General features: G+C 35.2%; 1 long non-coding RNA gene across 2 annotated transcripts in view; it reads left to right on the top strand.

Moving 5' to 3' along the window:
• Nucleotides 1–16,288: 16,288 nt before the first annotated feature.
• Nucleotides 16,289–25,390, top strand: part of LOC138143996 (uncharacterized) — a 259,778-nt gene continuing 250,676 nt past the window's right edge. For both annotated transcript variants that reach the window (XR_011163839.1, XR_011163838.1), the window contains exon 1: nt 16,289–16,423. This is a non-coding gene — a long non-coding RNA (uncharacterized lncRNA). The remainder of the gene's footprint in view (nt 16,424–25,390) is intronic.

Below are 25,390 nucleotides of genomic sequence, written 5' to 3'. Positions count from 1 at the left end.
TATTCTGGAGAGTAAAAGAGTTAGGATTAAAATCAAGACTAGCCTACCCAGAAAAACTGAGTATAAACTTTAAGAGGGAAAAAAGGATATTCAATGAAATATAGAACTTTCAAGCATTCCTAATGAAAATAATAAAACTGAATAAAAAATTTTGACTTTAAAATAGAAGACTCAAGCAAAGCATAAAAATGTAAACAGAAAAAGCAAATTAAGAGCGTCTTAATAAGGTTAAAATGTTTTTTTCCAAATGCTTTATTAACTTCTGATTTATATAATTGTTTTACGCCAGATTTTAAATTACAAATTTTCTCCTTGTTTTTCCCCTACCCACCGCCCCAAAATAGAAGTACCACAGGATATCCCCTCTTCCAATCTGCTCTCTTCCATATTTTCTCCCATAGCACATTTGACTTTTCCAGTGGATCTCTATGCTACAGTGCCTGTATAACTTATTTCCCAATTACATGTGAAATAGTATATATATATATATATATATATATATATATATATATATATATATATATTTGAGTTTTTTATTTTAAAACTTTGAATTTCAAGTTCATTCCCTTCCTTACTTGTCTCCCACCCTTACTGGGAAGAAAAGCAGTTCAGTATAGGTTAAATATGTGTGGCTAATGCAAAACAGTAACATAGTAGATATATTGTAAAAGACTGACTATATTTCCCTCCCTCCTATCCTACCTGCCACTTGTTCTATTCTCTACTTTGATCCCATCCCTTTTCAAAAATGGGTGCTCCCAACTTCCCTCCCCCCCAGACGGCCCTCTCTTCCATCATCCTCCCTCGCATCTTCTCCCCCCCCTACTTTCCTGGAGGGTGAGATACCCTATTTAGTATGTATTTCCTTCCCTCCTCAAGCCAAATTCAATGAGAATAAGGTTGACCCATTCTCTTTTGCCTTCCCATTCTTCCCCTCCAATGTAAACATTTTCCCTTGCCTCTTCTATATGTGATAGTTTACCCCATTCACTCTCTCCCCATGTCCTCTCATTAGATTCCTCACTCACCTCTTAATTTCACCTTCTAAGTATCATCCCTTCCTGTTAAATTGGTACTGTGCCCTCTATCTATGTATACCTGTAAACATATCTACACACATTCACATATCTACTCATATGACCATATACACTCAAATATCAACATATATATTTCTATTCCCTTCAACTACTGGGAAAAGTTTCATAAATTACAATTATTTTTTTTCCATGTAGGAATGTTAATAGTTCAAGTTTGATAAGTTCCTTGTTATTTCTTTTCCCTGTTTAACTTCTCATGCTCCTCTTGCTTCTTGTATCTGAATGTCAAATTTTCTATTCAACTCTGGTTTTTTCAGCAAGAATTCTTGAAAGTCCACTATTCTACTGAATGACCATACTTTCCTCTCAAATATGATACTCAGTTTTTTTAAGCATCAGGGTTAAGTAACTTACTCAAGGTTACACAGCCAGTTATTTCTGGGTGTGGTGTTGAGTATCTGAGGCCCGATTTGATTCCCAGGTCATCCCGACACTGGAGCCGGTGCTCTTACTTGCTGTGCTACCTGGCTGCCCCTATGATACTCAGTTTTGCTGGGTGGCTGACTCTTGGGTTTAATCCCAACTCCTTTGACCTCCAAAATATCATATTCCAAGCCCTTTGATCCCTCATTGTAGAAGCTGCCAGATCCTAGGTTATCCTGATTGTGTGTCCACAATATTTAAATTGTTTCTTTCTGGCTCCTTGTGATATTCTCTCCTTAATTTGGGAATTCCAGAACTTGGCTATAATATTCCTAGGAATTTTTATTTTTTTGGCATCTTTTTCAGCAGGTGATCAGTGGATTCTTTCAACCTCTAATTTGCCCTCTGCTTCTAAAATATCAGGGCAGTTTTCTTTGAGAACTTCCTGGAGAATGATTTCTAGGTTCTTACTTTGATCATGGCTTTCAGGTAGTCCAATAATTTTTAAATTCTCTCTCCTGTATCGATTTTGCAGGCCAGTGGTTTTTCCCATGAGCTATTTCACATTGTCTTCTATTCTTTCATTTGTTTTAATCTGTTTAATAGCATCTTGATTTCTCATAAAGTCATTAGCTTCCACTTGATCCAAACTAATTTTGAAGCAATGATTCTCTTCATTGAGCTTTTGAGATTCTTTTTTCATCTGGCAAATTCAGCTTTTTAATGTGTTCTTCTCCTCATTGCCTTTTTGAACTTCTTTTGCCATTTGAGTTAGTCTATTTTTTTAAGATATGATTTTCCTCAGTCAGGCTGTTGACTCTCATTTTGTAATTTTCTTGCATATTTCTCATTTCTCTTCCAAATTTTTCCTCCACTTCTCTTATCTGCTTCTTAAGGTCCTCTATTGCCTGTAACCAGGTGGTATTTTCCTTTGAAGCTTTTGGGGCACAAATTCTGACTTCACTGTCTTCCTCCTGTTCCATGTTTTGCTCCTTTTTGTCCCCAAAATAAGAGTCTAATATTGGAATCTTCTGTCTTCTTTGTTTTCTTTGCCTGGTTATGTCACCCCTCAGTCACTTGACCCCTAGGCTTTTTGCCACAGTAGGACTCTGCCACTAGTCAGAGGAGCTTTTATCCCAAATGCTGGTTTTTTCTCAGCTGCTGGAGGTATTAGATGGGTGCCCTCTCTGAGGTCTCCACACACTCTGGCAAGCTGGACACACACCCCAGAACCTCTATCCTAGACTGCAATCCCGATCCAAGAAGGTTAAAACAAGAGTGATTATCTCTCATTTTATTGCTTGCTCCCCCTCCATTCTCCAGGCCAGTAGCTGAAGCTGCTATGTGGGGCTGGCTGGCTGTGCAGGTGTCTCAGAGGCTTCTGCCCCCGAGGGCAAAAGCCAAGCACTCCCACTTACTGGGTCCCAAAGTCCAGACTGCACTGACCTCTCACTTTGTCCTTCACATCTATATGTTGACAAATCTGGATATGGCCACAGCTGCTGCCGGCCAGCTCCTGGCCTATTCCGCTCTGGGGCTAAAGCCTTGTCGTGGGGCTTGTCTTGGCTCCCAGAGCACTGTGCTAGCAGATTCCTGCCATCCTGCTGGGCTGTCCTCAGTGGGAGGTTAGCTTCTCTGTGTCATTTTGTGTGTTCTGCAGCTCCAAAGTTTGTTTAGAGTTCCCTTTTACATGGATTGGGGAAGGTGGCAGCAGGAGCCATGGGGAGGTCCTGCTTCTACTCTGCCATCTTGACTCTGCCCCTCAAAGTTAAATTGTTTACATTCCTTCATGGGAAGATGATATTTGTAACTCATTAGAATGTTTCTCATTATTAGGGCAATTAGAAGGGGCATATGTTGACAGAGGGCACAGATGTGAGTTGAATAAAATGGGATGATATCTAAAAAAAGCAAAATTAAGGGCTAAGAGTAATTCACTTGTAGAAAGGAAAAAAAGGGGAGGTAGAATGAGATGAATTATAAAAATTTTTTTTTTCCCTGTGGAGAAGATGAGGCAAGTGGATGAGTGAATAAACCATGCTCTCATCAGAATTGTCTCAAAGAGGGAATAGCATACACACCTAATTGGGCATGTAAAGCTATGTTACCCCGCAGGAAAGTAGGAGGGGAAGGGAATAAGAGAAGGGAGGTGGTTGCTCTCAGAAGGGAGGTGAATTGGGAGACACAGTAGTCAAAATTAAAGCACTTTTGAGGAGTAACAGGGTGAAAGAAGAGAAAGAAGAGAATAAATGGGGTGGGGAAATAAAATGGAAGGAAATGTATTTAGCAATAGTAACTGTGAAAAAAAATTGAAGCATGTTTCTCTGATAAAGGTCTCATCACTCAAATGCATATGGAAGTGAATCAAATTTATATGAACAAGATTCATTACCCAATTGACAAAATAATAATATGAACAGCCAGCTTTCAGTTGAAGTAATCAAGACTATTTATAATAACATAAAAATTGATTTGTCACTGTTGACTAGAGAAATGTAAATTAAAACAGTTCTGAAGTATTACCTCACAACTATGTGATTGACTAATAGAACAAAGAAAGAAAATGACAAATATTGAGGGAAATGTGGAAAATTGAGATACTTATGGAGATGTGAAATGATTCAATAATTATATAGAGAAATTTGGAACTATGTCTAAACCTTTATAGCAGTTTTTTTTCTGGTGGCTAAGATTTGGAAATTGAGGAGCTGCCCACCAATTGGGGAATGGCCGAACAATTTGTGGTATACAATTGTGGTGGAATACTATTGTGCAATAAGAAATTATGAGATAGATGCTCTCAGAAAAACCCAAAGAGATTTACCTGAATGGATGCAAAGTGAAATGAAAAGAATTAGGAGAACATTGCACACAATAACAGTAATCTAGTAAGATGATCAACTGTGAATGTCTTAGTTATCTCCAGAAATACAATGATCAAATACAACTCTGAAGGAGTTGCTATGAAAAGTTATATGAGTTATAGTGAAAAAATGCTACCCTTCTCCAGAAAACAAAATAAAAACAAAACTGATGGAGTCTGAATACAAATATAAGGTTACTTCCTTCTAATTTTTTTTCTTTTTATTAGGTTTTTATTTTCATCTGTGTTTTTTATTCAACATAACAAATATGGAAATTATTTTTGTATAACCTAGATAAAATTGCTTGCCTGCTCAGTGAATAAGGTGGGAAGGTAGAAAGAGATTTTGGAAATCAATTTATTAAAAAAAAAGAATGTTGAAAATGTTTACATGTAATAGGGGAAAATAAATTCTAAATTAATTAAAAAAAGGAAAAACCAAAAAAGACTTGCATGAAATAATGAAAAGTATAATGAAGCAGAACCAAGATAATTTTCCATATATTAATAGTCATATTCTTTGAACAACAATTGTGAACAAACAAATTACTATGAGTATTATAAACAATCAAATCAACAAGAAAGAACATATGAAGGAAGATGTGATTCACCTCTAGAAAAAGCACTGATAAATAGAAGTATGAATATCATGTAATTTTAGATCTGTGTCAAATGTGGTCCTTTCTAATGTGTGGTAGTGAGGGAGAGAATGAGACAGTTGAGATTAAAATGTAACAAAAAAATTCAATTTAAAAACATCTGGTCTTAGGCAATTATTAGTTGTGTAACCCTGGGTAAATCATTTAACCCTTTTGCCTCATTTTACTTTTCTAAAAAAGGAGCTGGAGAAGAAAATACCAAATCACCCATTTTCTCTTCAAAGAAAATTCCAAATGGAAGCATGAAAAGTTAGACATGACTGAAATGACTGAACAACAATAATTAGTAGATGTGGGAAAAATTAACTTGTAATTAGTAACAGAAGTATTAGCATGTTTTACATTAGCTCCTATTGTACTATAGTGACTTCTTACAACATTTTGGTATATGGTAAAAAAAAAAAGTGAAGAAGCAAAGTCTGTCTGATTTAATGGCCATGGAAAGTTAATAAGGAACTTATTTTAGTATTATTTGAGCTAGTCACACCAGTTCTCTCACTGAGTGAAACACTGAACCTTGAAGCAACACTTTTTTTAATTACTAAATTAAATGGTTAATTTTTAATTATTTTTTTAATTTTCAGATGCTTTATTAACTTTTCATTTACATCATTCATTTCTGCCAGATTTTGAGCTACAAATTTTCTCCCCATTTTTCCCCTACCAACTGCCCCAAAATAGCAGTCCCACAGGATATCCCCTCCTCCAATCTGCTCTCTCCAATATCTTCTCCCACACCCCCTTTGATAATTCCAGTGGGGCATGGTGGATCACTATGCACAAGTGCCTGTATATCTTACTTCCCAATTACATGTAAAATACTGTTAATAATTATATGTGTATATATATGTATATGTATATGTGTGTGTGTGTGTGTGTATTAAACATTTGATTTTAAACCTTGGAAATCCAGAATCATTTCTTTCTTCGCTTGTCACCCGCCCTTACTGGGAAGATAAAAAGTTGTACATTGGTTGTACATGTGTAGCTAATGCAAAACATTAACCTAGTAGATATATTGTCAAAACTGGTTATATTTCCCTCACTCCTATCCCACCTCCCACTTGTTCTTTTCTTTAATTTGATCCCATCCCTTTTCAAAAGTAGGTGTTCACAACTTCCCTCCCCCCAGCCTGCCGTCCCTTCCATCATCCTCCCCTCTCGTCCCCTTCCCCCCTACTCTCCTCTAGGGTGAGATACCCTATTGAGTGTGTATTTCATTCCCTCCCCAAGCCAAATTCAATGAGCATAAAGTTGACCCATTACCTTTTGCCTTCCTATTTTCCCTTCATTGTAATCATTTCCCTTGCTTCTTTCTATATGAGATAGATTACCCCATTTTCTCTCCCCATCTCCTCTCATTATATTCCTCTCTCACTTCTTAATTTCACCTTTTAAATATTATACCTTCCTATTAAATTGGTCCTGTGCCCTCTATCTATGTATACCTATATACAAACATTTACATATGTATTCATACGCCCGTATACCCTCCGATATAGACATATATATTTCTATTTACTTCAAATATTTTCATAATGAGAACAGTTTAATCAGTTACAATTATCTTTTTTCCATGTAGGAATGTTAATAGTTCAACTTTGAAAACTTCCTTATGATTTCTTATCTCTGTTTACCTTCTCATTTTTCTCTTGCTTCTTGTATCTGAGTGTCAAATTTTCTATTCAACTCTGGATTTTTCGGCAAGAATGCTTGAAAGTCCTCTATTCCACTGAATGACCATATTTTCCCCTGAAACATGATACTCTTTTTGTTGGGTGTGATTCTTGGTTTTAATCCCAGCTCCTTTGACCTCCAGAATATCCTATTCCAGGCCTTTGATCCCTTAGTGTAGAAGCTTCCAGATCTTGGGTTATCCTGATTGTGTTTCCACAATTGTTTCTTCCTGGCTCCTTGTAATATTCTCTCCTTGATCTGGGAATTTCGAAACATGTCTACAATATTCCTAGGTGTTTTCTTTTTAGAATCTTTTTTAGGAGGTGATTGGTGAATTGTTTCAAGCTCTATTTTGCCCTCTGGTTCTAAAACATCAGGGCAGTTTTCCTTGATAATTTCTTGGATGATGAAATCTAAGTTCTTTCTTGGATCATGGCTTTCAGGTGGTCCAATAATTTTTAAATTATCTCTCCTGGATCTATTTTCCAGGTGACTGCTTTTTCCAATGAGACATTTCACATTGCCTTCTATTCTTTTATTTCTTTGGATCTGTTTAACAGCATCTTGATTTCTCATGAAGTCATTACTTTCCATTTGCTCCAATCTAACTCTAAGGAATGATTCTTCTCAGTGAGGTTTTCATATTCTTTTTCCATCTGGTAAATTCGGCTTTTCAAGCCATTCTTCTCCTCATTGCCTATTTGAGCCTCTTTTGCCATTTGAGTTAGTCTGTTTTTTAAGGTGTTATTTTCCTTAGTCATGCTGTTGACTCTCATTTCATAATTTTCTTCCATCATTCTCATTTCTCTTCCCAATTTTTCCTCCACTTTTCTTATCTGCTTCTTAATGTTCTCCATAGCCTGTAACCAGCTTGTATTTTCCTTTGAACCTTTTGGTGCAGGAGTTCTGACTTCACCATCTTCCTCCTTTTCCATGCTTTGCTTCTTTTTATCCCCAAAATAGGAGTCTAATGTTGGATTTCTTTGCTTGGTTTGATTCCTTTGCTCGGGCATTTCACCACTCAACAACTTGACTTTTGGGCTTTTCGCCACAGTGGGACTCTGCTCCCAGATATGGGAGCTTCCTAACAAATGCTGGGGTTTTATCACCTGCTGGAGTTATTAGTTGGCTGCCCTCTCTGAAGCCTCCACATGCTCTGGCAAGCTGGTTGCACACCCCAGGACCTGCACCCTAGACCACAATCCAGGTCTAAGCAGGTTAAAGCAAGAGCGATTACCCCTCAGACTGGTTTTGCGATCCCACTACAGTCTGCAGGCCAGGAGCTGAAGCTGCCAAATGGTGCGGGCTGTGCCCACAGCCCTTAGAGCCTTCTTGCCCCGGTGACAAAAGCCTACGTACTCCCAACTATTGGTCCCAAAGTCCATACTGCACTGATCTCTCACTTTATCCTTAGCGTCTTAGTGTTGACAAATCTGGAAATGGCCACAGCTGATAGTGATATGGAGTACCTCCAGCCAGTGGTTGGTCAGGCCCATGCTAGTGCTAAAACCTCGTCTTGGTATGGGCTCGGCTCCCAGAGCACTGTGCTGGCCAATTCCTGGAGGCCTGCTCGCCTTCCATCAAAGGGAGGTTAGCTTCTCTGTGTCGTTTTTGGGTTCTGTAGCTCCAAAATTCTTTTAGAGTCCCCTTTTACATGAATTGTAGAAGGTGGAAACTGGAGTTGTATGGAAGCCCTGTTTCTACTCCGCCATCTTTATTCCGCTGAAGCAACTCTCTTAAGACTATATATTGTGAGAAGGTATTTACCTACATTGGTATAAGAAATCTGTGGGGGTGTTCCGCAGTGCTCTGTCTTTGCCTTCTCTTCCCCCACTACACTTGGTGATTTTATCTGTTATTGTGTATTCAATTATTTTGGCTATTTGGATGATTATCCAGCCTTCCTTCCATTCTTGCATCTTTAACTGCATATTGCACATCTCAAACTTTATTTCCCATAGACATCTTAAGTATGCCAAAAATTGAATTCATTGTTTTTCCTGTAGCACCTTCTCTTCTTCCTGACTTCCCTATTACTCCAATCAGACAGGTCACCACCACTGTCAGTTACCCTACTTCACAAAATAGATTTCATCCTTTACTCCTCAATATCTTTCATCCAACACCATCAAATATGATTCTAAGAAGTGTTGGTTTTACCTTCACAACATCTCTGTCATATGCCACTTTTTCCCTTCTGCCACTGTCACCATCCTGGAGCAGTTCCTCAGTACTTTTTCCTGTGGGTGAGAATGCTTATCTCAAGTCACTCTCTACTCCAATCCTTTTACTCTGTCATCAAAATGATGTTGTTCAACTCTATGTCTAATCATGTTTCTATACCTCTCAATAAAATCTATTAGCTCCTGTTCATACCCCCATATCCAATGTGAACTTCTCCGATAGGTATTCAAAACCCTCGCAAGCTATACACATGTTGTCTTACAGTCTTAAACTTTATACTCTACCAAGTACTCCTCAGTCCAGTGACTTAGACCTCCTTGCTAGTCTTTGAACAAGACACCATATCTTCTAAATCCAACATTTTCATTGAATATCCCTCATGCCTGGATTACCCTCCTGCTTCATCTCGACCTTATTGGTTCCATGGTTTCTTTCAGGTCCCATATGACACCTTTAATGAGAAGCCTTTCCCTGACTCTTTAAATATGTAGCCTTCATTCTGTCATCTCCATTTTACATATGGTACATATTCATAATTGAAGGAAATAATAAATTTACATTACTGGTTATTGTAAAGATATAAGTTGTCTATATTCAAACTCTTGGTCATCTTGAAATTTCTATGTAAACCTATCTGAAGACTAATGTTTGTGGATAAAAGAATGAGAATCACAGCATTACAATGTGAAATATTGTAGTCTTCAGAGAAGTGTCTCTTGTGGTACTAAAATGATTAAAATTTTCATTTCTCTACATAATGTTGATTATATTAATCTGAAAAGTTTTTTTTTTTTCACAAAAGTCAATACAACCAAGATTAGAAGGGAAGCAAAAACTGGAAAACAATTTATATAACCATTGTCTGTGATAAAATCTTCATTTCTAAAATATGTGGAAAACTGAGTCAAATTCATAAGAATACAAGACATTACCCAACTGAAAAAATGGTCAAAATATATTAAATGGCAGTTTCAGAGGAAGAAATTAAAACTCTCTATGGTTATAGGAAAAAAATGTTCTAAATCACTATTGAGTAGAGAAATATAAATCAAAACAACTCTGAGGTACTACATCATACCTATCAGATTGGCTAACATAAAAAAAAGAAACAAACAGGAAAATGATAAATGTTGGAGAAAATATGGGAAAATTGGAACATTAATGCCTAGTTTATGGAGTTGTGAACAGATCCAATAATTTTAGATAGCAATTTGGAACTATGCCCAGAGGGTTATAAAATTGTTCAGATCCAGCAATACCACTTCAATGTTTTTAACCCTAAAGAGATCATAAAAAATATTAAAAGAACCCACATGTACAAAAATTTTCATATTAGCCATTTTTTGTGGTGGTGAAGACCTGCAAATTGAGGAGATGCCTATCAATTATGGAATGACTGAGCAAGTTGTGATATATGAATGTAATGGAATAGTATTGTTCCACAAGGAATGCTGAGCAGGAAGATTTCAGAAAAAACCTGTAAAGAATTCCATGAACTGATGCTGAGTAAAGTGAGCAGAAGCAGGAAAACATTGTATATAGTACCAGCAACATTGTGCAATGACCAGTTTTGACAAATTTAGCTCTTCTCAGCAACACAATGGTCTAAGAAAATTTCAAAAGACTTATGATGGAGATGCTATCTACATTCAGAAAAACAGAATTCTAGATTCTGTATGCAAATCAAAGCACACAATTTGCTCTTGTTGTTGTTTCTTCATTCTCAAGCTTTCTCCTATTGGTTCTAATTCTTCTTTACAATGTAACTGATGTGCAAAGATGCTTAATATCATTGTATATCTAAAACCTGTGTAAGTTTGCATGCCATTTAGGGAGGTAGAAGGGAAGGCATGGGAAAAAAAATTTAGAAATCAAAATCTTATGGAAGTAAATGTTGAAATCTAAAAAATAAATAAATGCAGGGTTGCTAGGTGGCACAGTGAATAGCACACTGGCTCTGCAGTCAGGAGGACCTGAATTTAAATCTGGTCTCAGACACTTAACAGAAAAACTAACCATGTGACCTTGGACAAGTCACTTAACCCCAATTGCCCTCCAAAAAGCAAATATAAATAAAGGAGTGATTAAAAAATGTAAGAGGTAGTTAAATAGCAAAAAAATAAGATTCTAGGAAAAGGAAAGAGGGATAAATGAACTAACAGGTCACAAAAGAATGTTTGGATTATCCCTTCTAAATTTTACTTCAAGCTGTGAAATATGGTGAGGAAGAAATACTATGGAGGCCTGCTTTGGAAGAAAGTGAATTGGAAGCTTGCAAAGATTCAAATGAAACCTTATAGTAATATTGGCTGAAAAAAATGTAGGTGTGGTTGAGATATAGAACAACTTGAATACTGGCTATCACAAAATGGATAGAATGTGATCTATCTTTCCAAACTTTCTTGGTTTGATCATAAACTTCTTGGTATTTGAGTTAAAATCTAATCTAAGTAATTTAAACCATGAAAATAAGAGAACATTTCCAATGATTTGGAGGAACCACCTATAGAGAATTTAAAGATGATTATGGACAAGAATTGATCTATATGAAAAGCATATGGGTGTAACCTGCATTAGTGAATGGAGCGCCTACACAAAGGAAATCACATAGACATCAAATATCGAAATAGTTTTTTTTTATCTATAGACTATATACATTCCTCTGTCAAACACTAAATCATTCATGAAAATTGATTTTTTTTAAGTCTACAATTGTTGAAGATAAGGTTGACTCATTAAGTAGTAGTAAAAGCAAGAGATAATGGATGGGCAGCTCATGTTTTCCATTGGTGTGCACATCAAGTGAGCTAGAAGAAAATACATTAATGTGTCAAGCTGCAGTCATTTTGTCAAAAGATAGTATAATACACATTTGTCCTTTGATTAGCTATCATTGAGATGATAAATCCTTTAGTCATAGTTTTTCTGGGCAGTGATAAAGAAATGGATAATATATTATATTCCAAAGTGTTTGAGTCCCCTCATCACTGAATTTCAAGATTGATAATTTTACAATTTATGGAAAAGTTGACATGAATTGATCCTTTTTTGGTGAGGTACTAAGAGAATTTCAAAGTCATAATAATTATTATTGTGAAATACATTAGGTAATAAAATGACATTTTGTTATTGTAGAAAGAACTCAATTCTCATTTTTAAGGCATCAGGAAATTATTGTTTCCTACAAGTCAACTTCTCTTTTCACAAACTACCCTCTGCTATAGGCTACTCAATATTTTAAATTCTCTTCAGGTAAACAAGATCCATTCACACAGTTACTGATAACTTGTGGCAGAAACACAAATACCAACCAATCTCTGTATATTACTGAGATGATTTCCTCACTGTTCACATCGTTTAAAAAATGAGGTCTGTTCTTATATGTAACTCTCCCTAACTGCTTCTCTTTACTAACTCCTGACCCTAAATTCTTAGGTAGAGTTCACTGCCTCAGGGCTCTGTCAATGATAGCTCTTACAAAATATTTTTTTCATAGTCTGCTACTTGTCTTTATTGTATCATTTGATGTTAGTATGCCCAGTTGGTGGTGATCAATAATTAATACTTAGCAGATAATTCCAGAAAGACTAATAAAACCAGCAAGTTCACGCAGTTGCAATCATCAAATAGCTGTGGAATAGCCTTGCTGAAGATTTCCAGCCTCTTGACCACTTTAATTCTCTTTTACCCTCTTCTTTAGCTGTTCTCCTCTCAGTTTCACCATGGCTTTAGGCCTTTGTCTTTCTCTTCTTCAAATTGTGTGATCTGTTTTGTATTTCTAAAAATATTACCATAATGTCAACACATGCACAAACACACACGCACATGCAAACACTCACTACAAAATATCCCTTGGTCCTATCTCACAACACTTTCTCATAAAACATAGTGCTAGGGGAAAATGGGGCAGAAAATGCTAATAACTTCACTTTCTGAGTCATCTAGAAGCATTAATTTGATTTTAAGCACTCAATATATGTTCTTTGTTCAATAAATATTAGTGAAGAAGTTCAGTCACATGTATACTAACACTCTTTCTATAAATGAAGCTAAAAGAGAAAAAAGTCATTTCACACATTTTGTAAACTTTCTCATTTGGAGTGTTTTCAAACAAAAATTTCAAAACTATCAATTCCACCAATGGGATTAAAATGCCAATGTGCTTATAGTCCTGTACTATGCATTGTACAAAACTAATCAGATACTGTTCTAGAGAGTGCCAAAAGAACCCAAACTAGAATTTATAATCTAAATTCATCCTTCACATTCTGATCACATTCTTCAATTAAGTTTTATTCTCAGAATTTTTTTAAATAAAAAGAACCTTGAGGCAGCTAGGTGGGGCAGTGAATAGAGCACTGACCCAGGAGTCAGGAGCACCTGAATTCAAATCCAACCTTTATATCCTCATTTTATAGGTGAGAAAACTGAAGCTAAATCATTCCAAGAAAGTGCAGATTTGAATTCCATTCTTACTAGTTTTGATTAAGGTATGATAATCCTTTTTATTTAATTTCTGTTTCACTTTTGTCATGAATAATCACTGAGCACTCAGAATGTGTTAGATTTCATAAAACAGGATAGTTAAGAATAAAACAAAGGTAAGGTTGAAGTGAGGAAGGAGAGAGAAGGGAAGAAAAGTAGAGGATAGAAGGAAGGGAAGGATAAATAATGCTCAGAGAGTTTAAGTGACTTACTCAGTGTCACAGAAATAGTAGAGGATGAGTGGAGGAGAAAGAAGATTTTAACACATTCTTCCTTATTGTATAGTTTTTTTTTGGTCATGAGTAATGGAATCAATTTCTCCCCTAAAGCAGAATGTAACTAAATCATTGATTCTGTTGAGTCAGATAGTTTTAAGATGCCAAGTGTTCTGGCTACTCATCCAATGGAAAAAGGCAACTCCCAACCACATGATAGACCAACAAAAAATGTTAATATATGCTTTAGTTATCACAATTGTTCCAGAAGCAGGTCCTTAGGATGCTTGAGGTAAAAGACAAAATCTCTGCAAACTGATGAGGCTTGCATATATATATATATATATATATATATATAATGGGGTTTTGATATGTATATATATATATATATACATATCAAAAACCCATTACAATTGAAAAAAATTTAAAAGTTTAATTAGATAACTTCTCCAGTTGCATGCCACACTTTATAAAATTATTCAATAACAATTCAATCAACCAAGGAAACAATGGTGCATAAACCGCATGAAGATAAACATATGGCTGTGTTAAAATATGCAATACAGAATATAATTACTGGCAGTCACTTTGGCATTAGGTTTAGCATGGAAGACTTAAGAGAGGGGCTGGAGAAAGGTCATCTTTACTTGCTGTAGAGAAAATTCTCAGAACAAAGAGGAGAAGTAAACTGAATGTTTTTATAAGAACTTAAAGTCTGCATAAATGAATCCTTTCACCTAAACACGAATACTTTGTTGAGAAAATCTTTTTCTCCATTTTTTTGTTACATTAAACCCAAATTAAATGAGTCCATAAGTATCTCCTGCTGAGGTTTCTCAATCAGTGAAATGTGTCCATTTCTTTACCTCTTTGCATAACTGTTTCCTGCAATCAGCGTTATGTCAATTTTATATTTTAAAGAGCTGATTGTAAGATGGAATTTGGTGAAAGGAGTGTGATAGTGAAAATAAGAAGGGTAAAAGGGCACTTCCTGGAAGTTGCATTATTATTTTTAGAGCCTTGGGGGCTAAGGATGCTGATGCAGCCAGTTATTGAGCCTCTTCTTATGTTCTGAAAAGATTACTGCAACACTGAAATATTAGTCATCCACACAATCAACAACAGTTCATAATCATTTACTATGAGAGTCTAAGTATTAAATACAAAAAGAAATTGTACCTGATGTCAGGGAGATAAGTGTTTGTGTGTGTGTGCGTGTGTGTGTGTGTGTGTGTGTGTGTGTGTTGGGATGGGACAGGTACAGATACATAAAGGAAAATACCAAGTATATGTAGATTAAATATGAAGGAAATTGTGAAGGGGAATGCTAGAAGCTTTAGGATTGGCAAAGTTCTCATTTAGGACTTGACACATGAGTGGAGCTTCTATAGAAGCTTTGAAATTCAGTGGCAAAACCCAGGAAGGAATCCATTATAGCTATTTACTTGGGCAGGGGACTAGTTTAATACACATCTAGTGATGTGAAATATACCAAAAATGTATATCAGTTCCGTATTACATTTATATGACAGCTGATTTTGCATTTTGTCCAGGAGGCAATATTAAGGTACTAGAGATGATTTTTCATAGGGGTGACACTGTAAAATTATATATATAATATCACTGAGGAAGCTGTATGTATGATGGATTAGAGAAAGCAAGGACTTGAATCATTGAAGACAATAGGAGGACATAACAATAGCCCAAGCAAAATGTGATGAGGTCCTGAACTGAGGTGGTGACCATATGAGTGTAAAGAACTGAATAAATTCCAAAGAAGTAGAAATACCATTAGAAAATATTTGGCAAATCACTGAAATGGGGTCTGAAATTAGCTAATAATAACTTCTGTCTCTTCTTTAAAGTCCCAGGTAAAATCTCATGTTTTACAAAAAGATGTAGATAGAAATATGCAGATATAGATAAAGATGTAAATATATTTAGATATATGAATATAGATATACATACATACATAAACAAATACACACACAAACCTATTATGTATCTAATTTTAACTCTCTGTAGGGTGAGGAAGAGAAGAAAAAAGGGGGAAAGCATAACTTTATTATATATTTAAAAAGAATACCAAGTTGTACATAATAGACTTTCAGTTTCATGTGTAATTATCTTTTTATTACATTATGTTGTGGAATGGCTTGTTTTATTCCATGAATTAAAAATGAAATTCAATATGCACATATGTATATATTATTTAAATATAGAATCTCAGAGGTCATTTACCTCAGCTTGTTCATTTTTTTTAAATACAGTAGAACCTCAGTTTATGAGTACCCTGGTTTGCATATGCTTCTCTGCACAAGGAAAATTTTTTCACAAAATTTGTCTTGAAGGATGAACAAAAATTTGTGACACAAACATCATGTTAGAAAGTGAACGACTTTGATGCTGAATTAGAGCAATGAGGAGAAGGGTGAGAGGTTGGAGGAATCCCTCACATCAAGTGGGATTAGGAATGAGATGTAGGAAAAAAGTGCAAAATTTTCTTGGAAACATCACTCAAGTAAGGCTGCAGCAATGAGAGGCAAGGGTATTTTTTAACAATAATGCAATGTCACATTCCTTGACATTGTGAAAAAAAATGCCCAAAACAAGTGTCATTAGATAAATTCCTAGTCAGAAGCAAATGTAAAGAAAAAAAAATCAATGAGTCAAACATGAAAGTGATTCTAAAAAATAAATAAATAAATAAAATAAATGAAGGCAGTAATGTTAGTCCTTGAGTGAAAGTAGCATATGAAAACACTCCAGATGTTGAAATCCCCGATGTTCTCATGGAAGGAGATTCTGCTTCCAAGCAATAATCCTTCTTCTTCCTCCTTCCTCTCATCTGTCTCATGTCAGCCATGAATCTTCTCAAAGGTAAAGCACAGGTTAATTTGTTTTATTTTCAGTTTATATTGTGGGCTAATCATTGTGCATAATTTTCATGTCTCCCCCATCAGACTGTGAACTCCTTTACAATAGAGTTTGTCTTTTTCCTTTTTTATCTTCCAGTGTTTATCAAAATGCCTAGCATAAAGTAGGCACTGACTAAAATTTTATTGACCAACTGACAAACACACTTGGAAAAACAAACTCAGCAAAACATATTAAGGGAAAATTTATGCCTATTCTCTCTGTTTCTTTCTGTCTCTGTCTCTCTCTCTCTCTCTCTGCCTCCCTCTTTCCCTCCCTCCCTCCCTCCCTTCATACTTCCCCTCTCTCCCTCTTTCCCTTTTCATATTATATATATATATATATATATATATATATACATATATAATAGGTAACATAGACATCTATGGTCTCATGGACAATATGTGACAGACACAGGATTTGGACACAGGTCTTCAACTCAGGGGCAAATAGTCTAACTACTATACCAGATTTCTTATACGGACTATTTTCCTTTCTATGCTGGACCAGTAATGCTATTTTTATCCATCATTTTTCTCTAAAAGAAAGAGAACTTGATGTGGAATCAAAATGACTTGGACAAGAATTTTTACTTCAGTACTTACAAGATATCTGACCTTGGGCAAATAACTTAATTTCTTTGAACTTTATTTTCTTCATCTGTTGAACATATTATAATACAATATCTAAACCACAGAGTTATTGTGAGAAAAGCTCTTTGCAGATGTTAGAGCTCTTTGAAAATGTGAATGTTTGTTTTTATTCGTTGCTTTTATTATATCTCAACTAAGGTTAATGTTTCTAAAAATAAGTAATCCATACTAATCAATACTTATTTCTGACATAATTTAAAGAAAAAGCTTTTATATTGATGTCAAATCCTTTTCAAGTTATATCCTAAAGAAACACAATATTCTGGTAGCCTTCAGAGAAACTTCTTTTTAAATGAATTCCTTCAGAAACATATGGTATTTTGATAAAAAGCCCTGCTATGAAATTGCCCATCATAACTAGAATGCCACAGAAGTTGAATTTCTTTTCTCAGAAGATATCAAACACCACAGGAAAAATATCATGTACTCAGTGTAAACAGACATGCTACTTTACAACAGCTATTATATTTTCTGTCCTAAATGTGAATATTTTTAATACTTTTCTAGTTTTTATTCAATGCATATGTGATCTTTAACATGTATCTTGTGTTAATCACTTAAAGCTAATTTTCATTTTTGATTTGCTTTTTCTCAGTGACAGATTGTTAATTATATTTATAAAAGATTTGACGTATTTTCCCCCCTCACATCATGCCATTTTTCTATTCTAAGGCAGCAAGTTGGTATAATGGCTAGAAAGACTAAGAATTAGGAAGATTTGAGTTCAAATCATGCTTTAGGTACTTACAGGCATTGTGACCCTGGACAAGTCACTTCTCAGTTTCCTCATCTGTAAAATGGGGAAATTAAAAGCACCTACTTCATAAGGTTAGTGTAAGGATCAAATTAAAACATATACTGTGTTTCATAAACATTTAAGGACTATGTAAATGCTATCTATCAAGCTAATCATCAACATCATAATCATCTGTTCAAAAGATATTAAAATGTTTAAATTCTTGGTTCTATACACTATGTGTCAAATTAATTTGGAAGAAATATAGTGAATAGGTTATATAGAACAAAATGACTATGACTTATGCCAGAACACTAACACCTGTTTAGGGGTTACATACATGTACATGTGTACATACATATGCACATATACACATACCTATTGTATATTCATATACATGAATATATACATATTCAATGTATACATACACACACACCTTCCTTAATTTTCTGATAAATTAATTCCTTTTCTTCTAGGAATTGTTAGTTTCCATTATTTGGAATCCCACCATGATTTAGGAAATCATAGACTTTTTGAGTAGGTAAGAACTTTAAACATCATCTAGTCTGATCCATTCAAATGGAGAAATAGATCTAGAGAAGTAATAGCATGATGGGTCCTAAATTTAAAGTTGACAGGGGTCTCAGAAGTAATTTACCTCAATGCCTTCATTTCATAGATTAAGAAATACAGGCTGAGAGAGAGATAAAGCAATTTGTTTTAAAAATTCACAAAGATAGGTTAATATTGAACTCCCCCCCCCTCCTTTTTTTTCTGACACACCAAACACGCAATATGCATGTGTTTTGTTCAGAGAATGCTCTATCCTGGCATCCTGGACTTGAAGTTAGGAAAATTTTCAATGTCATCTTTGGAACGTAAGTCATGTAATGGATTCTCTGGCTCAAAAGGGATACACATTTTCGTCATTTTTTTGTTCTAAATAATTGCTTTATAAATTCTCTAAAACAGTTTGCTTTTCAAATAATTCTAACTAATATATATTTTTTAAATGCTTGCCACAAATCTTTCATCATCAGTTGTAGCTATTTGAAAAAGAAATCATTTTTCTCGGGCAATTTTGTTTTTAGACTTATCAAACAGTGGATTATTGAGTTTTATTCTTTCTGAATATCTCTTGGTTAGACTATTTCACTGATCTATCTCTCTATTTTTTTAACCAACACTAGATGATTTTGATGACTACTGTCTTATAACATAGTTGAATGCCTAGAAATGGTATTCCCACTTTATTCCTACTTATTTTCTTCATTTTCTTTAATAGTCTATATTTAAATTTTTTCCAAAAGATTTTTATCACTTTATCAAGTTCTATAACAAGTATTCTCTTGTTAATTTGATTGATATAGCATTAAAACTGTAAATTAAATTTGCTAATATTGTAATTTTATCATATGGGCATGATCTACCCACGGGCACTATTTCCCCACCTGCTATTTAAGTTGTTTTACTTCTTTGAAAAAGCACTTTGTAATTGAATCTATATATGTCTTTTATATAAATGAGAGGTTTATCCCCAGATCTTGTTTTTGAGCCCCTTGTGATTTGAAGGTGGGAGGAAGTTGTTGAATCAACAGGAAGGATGGGACAGGAAGGAGAACTACCATATATAAGGAGAATCCCAAGTTGAGACAGAACAGAACTGGTAGGAAGCATGGTGGTGTCAAATGAACTTTATTTGTCTGTGTTAGATCTGCCCACTGATAGAGGACATTACTGTTTTTACAGAACCTCTGGGACCTTACTGCTGGATCAGAAGCCCTGAAAGAGGAATTTCTTGTTGTCTGTTTACAGAAGTCCTGAAGGAGGGTTTTACTGATATTTTTAGAAGTCCTGGGAACTTACTGATGATTTGTATTGATTTCTTAGATAGAGACCCTGTCTTCTCGTATGTATTGATTGCATAGGCAGAAAGTGAATTGATGACAGTGCTGGCAATGTGTGTGAATATTGTTGTAACTCTTCTAAGCTTGATGCAGTAGATATTGTTGTGGGTCTGTGAAGTTTTCCCTTCCCAGAAACAGAGACTTCAAATGACTTGAGCTGGACTGGTCACTGTGAGGTTTAAGCTGGAGCAGGAATTAGAACAGGAGATGGGAGCTACCTACCTTTGAATCCATGTGACAGTTGAGTAGATCCAGGGAGCTGGACCCGTTGAAGAAGAACCATATAATTTGGGAGCCAGTGTCAAGCCAAGATGAAAAGACCTCTCCTTGGGTACTTAATACTGATGACAAGATCATGATTTACTGGGATCTAGTGGTGGGAGAATTTTGTACTTCTTACATTGTAGCCCTTAAGGATGATTGAGTTAAGGATGATCGGAAACTTATCACCAATTAAAAAAAGAGTTTTTGATTGAGAGATTAAGACAATGTGATCTAGGGGTGTAAAACTTAGACCTTTGTACTTTGTGTCCCTTAAGGAGAATTGCTCCTTAAGCATGATTGGGTTAAGGACTTACTGAATTATATCTTTTCTTTAAACCTATGTGGTGGGGGTAGAGCCAAGATGATTGAGTAGAAGCAGAAAATTTCATGAGTTTCTGCACCAACCACTTCCAGTACTTGTAAAATATGACTCTAAAAAAATTTTATAGCTGTAGAACTCACAAAATGACAGAGAGAATCAAATCTGCCACTGAAGGCAAGTTAGCAGGCTGACAGGAAGTGCATATCCCACCAAGATGTCATGCAGTCCCACACGAGCTGCTCAAAACAGACCCAGGGCAGCCCTGAGTAGCAGCCCAGACCCACCAGCACAGACTTCAGGAGAGTGAATCACCAGCAGCTATGGTGGTTTCCAGACTTCTCAACCCATAAACAACAAAGAGGAAGTAAAAGTGTAGTATATATCTCTGTTGGAACTGGGTGAAGGAAGAGTACAGTCCAGCACCTGCCCCCAGGGTGAGAGGTGGTAGAGTTATGGTGGCTGCAGCAACTGTCATGTGGCTGCCTTCAGAGCTCCTGGCCTGCAGATTGTAGGGGGATTAAGCTACCATTCAGAGTGTAATTTCTCTTGCTTTGACCTGCTTGGATATGGGTCATTGTCCAAGGCAGTGGTCCTGGATTGAGAAAAACCAGTATGCAAGAGCTTGTGGTGGCTGTAGATAGAGTTCCCTGCTCAGACATCTGACAAATTTGTAAAAACACCAGATTTTGGGACAAATCTCTCTCCACTATGGAAGAAGAGATCTTTCCTGGAAAACAGCTCAAAAGTCACCCAATTGGTTGGCAAGATGAGTAAACAGAAGAAGTACAATCAGACCATAACATCCTTTTTTGGGGGACAAAAAGGATCAACACAGGGAATGAGAAGATGTCAACAAAGTCAAAACTCCTGCATCAAGAGCTTCCGAGAAAAATATGAACTGGTTATAGGCCGTGGAGGAGCTGAAGAAGGATTTTGAAAATCAAGTAAGAGAAGTAGAGGAAAAATTGATAAGAGAAATGAGAATTATCAGAGAAAATTATGAAAACCATGTCATCAGCCTGCTAAAGGAGACCTCCAAAAAATAATGAAGAAAATAACACCTTAAAAAAGAGATTAACTCAAATGGAAAAGAGTCCCAAAAAGCCAACGAGGAGAAGAAAGCATTAAAAAGCCGAATTTGCCAGATGGAAAAAGAATTTCAAAAACTCACTGAAGAGAATAATAACTTCAAAGTTAGATTGCAGAAAATGGAAGGTAATGACTTAAAGAGAAATCAAGATACTATAAAACAGATGCAAACAAATGAAAAAATAGAAGGCAATGTGAAATAACTCATTGGAAAAACCACTGACCTGGAAAATAGATCCAGGAGAAATAATTTAAAAATAATTGGACTGCCTGAAAGCCATGATAAAAAAAAAGAGCCTAGAAATCATCCTTCAAAAATTCTCAAGGGAAATTGTCCTGATATTTTAGAACCAGAGGGCAAAATAAAAATAGAAAGAATTCACTGATCACCTCTTGAAAAAATCCCCAAAAGAAAACTCTTAGGAATATCATAGACAAATTTCAGAGCTCTCAGGTCAAGGAGAAAATATTACAAGTGTCATGAAGAAACTATTTGAGTATTGTGGAAACACAATCAAGATAACACAAGGACCAAAGGGCTTGGAATATGATATTGCCACAGTCAAAGGATCTAGGATAAAAACCAAGAATTACCTACCCAGTAAAACTGAATATAATGTTTCAGGTCATTCAGTGGAATAGAGGACATTCATGTAATCTTGATGAAAAAACCAAAACTGAAGAGAAAATTTGACTTTCAAATACAAGAAACAAGAGAATAATGAGAAGGTAAACAGGAAAAATAAATAAAGAACTTATTAAAGTTGAACTATTTACATTCCTACATCAAAAAATCATAACTTTAACTCATGAGGCTTTTCTCAGTATGAGGATAGTTGAAGGGAATATATATGCATATATATATAAATATATGTATACATACAATTATATGTATGTCTAGGAGGATATATGTGTGTAAATATACATTTGTAAGTGTGTTTACATGCATGTACATGTATACATAGATAGAGCTCATAGGTTTAGTTGAATAAGAAGAGATAATATCTAAGAAATAAAATTTAAAAATCAGAGAGGAATATAATGAGAAAAGGAGAAAGGGAGAGATAGGATAGGGCAAATTACCTCACATAAAAGAGGCAAGAGAAAAATGTTACAATGGAGGGGAAGAAGAGGAAATTGAAAGGGAATGTGTCAACCATACTATCATTGAATTTGGCTTATGGAGAAAATAACATACAAGAAAGTGGGGTGGGGCAGGGATAAGAAAAAGGATGATAGAAGGGAGGGCCAATTGGGTGAGAGGGTAGTTAGAAGCAAACACTTTTGAAAAAGTAGAGGGTCAAATTAAAAAATAGAATAAGTGGAGGGCAGGATAGAATGGAGGGAAATATAGTTGGTCTTTCACAATATAACTACTATGAAAGTGTTTTGAGTAACTATACATGTGCAAAGTATATTGAATTGCTTATCTTCCCAGTGGGAGTAGGTGAGGATGGAAGAAAAGAAAGAATTTGGAAATTAAAGTTTTAAAAACAAATCTTATTTTTTTTTCATGCAACAAGGAAAGAAGATATACAGGCATTAGGATATAGAAATCTACCTTGCCCTACTAAAATTTAGAGGGGGCATGGCAAGAATATAAGAGACAGTAGATTTGGGAAAAGGGTATTCAGAAAGCTCATTCTTTTGGGGTAGGGGTAGGGAGAACAGGGGGAGAAAATTTGTAACTCAAAATCTTATGCAAATGAATGTTTAAAGCTAAAAATAAACATATAATAATAAAGTCTAAAAAATAAACCTATGTGATCACTTTAAGTGAAAACTATGTGGTCACTTTAGTCATAAGTTGTTATGCTTTATCACTGTGAATGCTGTACTTCGGTTTCTATTAACATTTTGTTTTACTGCCTAATAGAGTGTTCACTATACTATGTGATCAGAACCTTAGAGTTATTCACAGCAGTAGTGCTCTGGAAAGCTGCTCATGTGTAGCTTTACAGTTATACATGTGCAATCATGTAAATGCATTTCCATATTAGTCCTGTCATGAAAGAAGACACCCAAGTAAAGAGAAAAGCCACAAAAAAAAATGTGTTTCAAACTGCATTCAGGCTCCATATATCTTTCTCTGTATGTGGATAGTATTTTGTATCATGACTCCTGTGGAAGTGCCTTGGCCTATTATGTTGATGAGAATAGCTAATTCTATCAGGGATGATCCTTATAAGATATTGCTGTTATTGTATAAAATGTTCTCCTGGTTCTTCTCACTTCACTCAGGATCTGTTCATTCAAGTTTTTCCAGATATAATTTGTTTTGCTTTGTCATATTTTACTTTTTTCCACAATTATATATCAAGAAAATTCTTAGCATTCATTTTTACAAGATTTTTAAGTTTTGTATTTTTCTCCTCTTCTCTTGCACTTTTCCTCTACTGAAATGGTAGGCAATTTGATATGGTTTATACATATGCTGTTATGTAAAACATATTTCCATATCAATCACAGTTTTAGAAGAAGAAATAGAACCTAAGGCAAAGAAACATCAAAAAGAATAAAGTGAAAAATATGTTTTGATCTGCATTCAGTGTCCATTAATTTCTTTATCTAGACATGGATAACATTTCTCTTCTAATTAGATCTATTTTTGCTTTTACTTTGTCTAAGATCAGGATTGCTACCCCTGCATTTTTTTCTTTTTAAAATGAAGTATAAAAGATTCTGCTCCAGTCACTTATCTTTACTCTGTTTGCATCTCTGTGTTTCAAATATGTCTCTAGTAAGCAATATATTATAGCATTCAGGTTTTTGATTCACTTTGTTATCTGCTTCCATTTTATGGGAGAGTTCATCCCATTTATAATTATGGTTATGATTACTACCTGTGTATTTACCTCCATAATATTCTTCCTCCTGCTTGTCCACACTCTCATTTTACCCCTTCCTACTTCACCAGTATTTTTTAAATTGTCTACTACCTCCCCTAATCTGCCCTCTCTTCTGTCAGTCCCCTTTCCCCCTTTACTTAGTCTACTCACTTCCTACTTCCCTGTCAGGTAAGATAGATTTCTATATTCATCTGATTCTGTACATTGTTCTCTCTTTGAGAAAATATTGATGAGAGTAGGTTTCAAGTATTGCCCATTGCCCACCCTATTCCATCTTCTGCTACACCATAATAGGTCTTTCTCATCCCTTCATGGGGGGTAATTTAGGCATGTCTGCTTCTCCTTTCCTTCTGTACCCATTGAACTCTCTCACTCATGACTTATTTTTATGCCATCCCTTTAAATTCAATTTATACCATACTTTCTATCCATGTATATTCTATTTGTGCCATTAATGATACAATTTTAAGAGTTACAAGTAACATCTTCCCATGTAGCAATAAAACATATTTGCTTTATTGAACCCCATATACTTTCTATTCCCATTAAACCTGTTTATGCTTCTCTTTGGTCTTCATATTGAATATTTTTTTTCATTTACTTACAGTCTTTTCCTTATGAAGGACTGAAATCCTTCTACTTCACTGAATGATAATTTTCCCTTCAATGGATCACACTTAATTTTGCCAGGTAAATAAATTTTGTTTGTAGTTCTAGCTCATTTGTGGTCTGAAATATTATTTTCCAGGATCTCTGATCATTTATTGTTATAGTTGCCAAGTTCTGTGTTATCCTAATTTTGACTCTCAAATATGTGTTTTTTTCTGTCTGGCCACTTTGCAATACTTTTTTCCCCTTGACCTGATAGTTTTGAAATTTGGCTATAATGTTCCTTGATGTTTTTTTCAGTCTCTTTCCTGAGTTGACTGGTGAATTCTTTCGATTTCTATTTTACCCTCTAGATCCATGTGCTCAGTGCAATTTTCCTTGATAAATTCTTGAAAGACATTGTCCAGGTCCTCCTTTTGATTGTCACTTTCAGGTATTTCCATGATTCTGATACGGTCACTTCTGGACCTGTTTTACAGGTCAGTTGATTTTGTTTTTTCTC

This window comes from Petaurus breviceps, unplaced genomic scaffold, assembly GCF_028583685.1.
Source record: "Petaurus breviceps papuanus isolate PSGF00001 unplaced genomic scaffold, PetGlider_PUasm1.0 90683, whole genome shotgun sequence".
Classification (NCBI taxonomy): Eukaryota; Metazoa; Chordata; class Mammalia; order Diprotodontia; family Petauridae; genus Petaurus; species Petaurus breviceps.
This window is presented reverse-complemented; position numbering and strand designations above follow the sequence as displayed.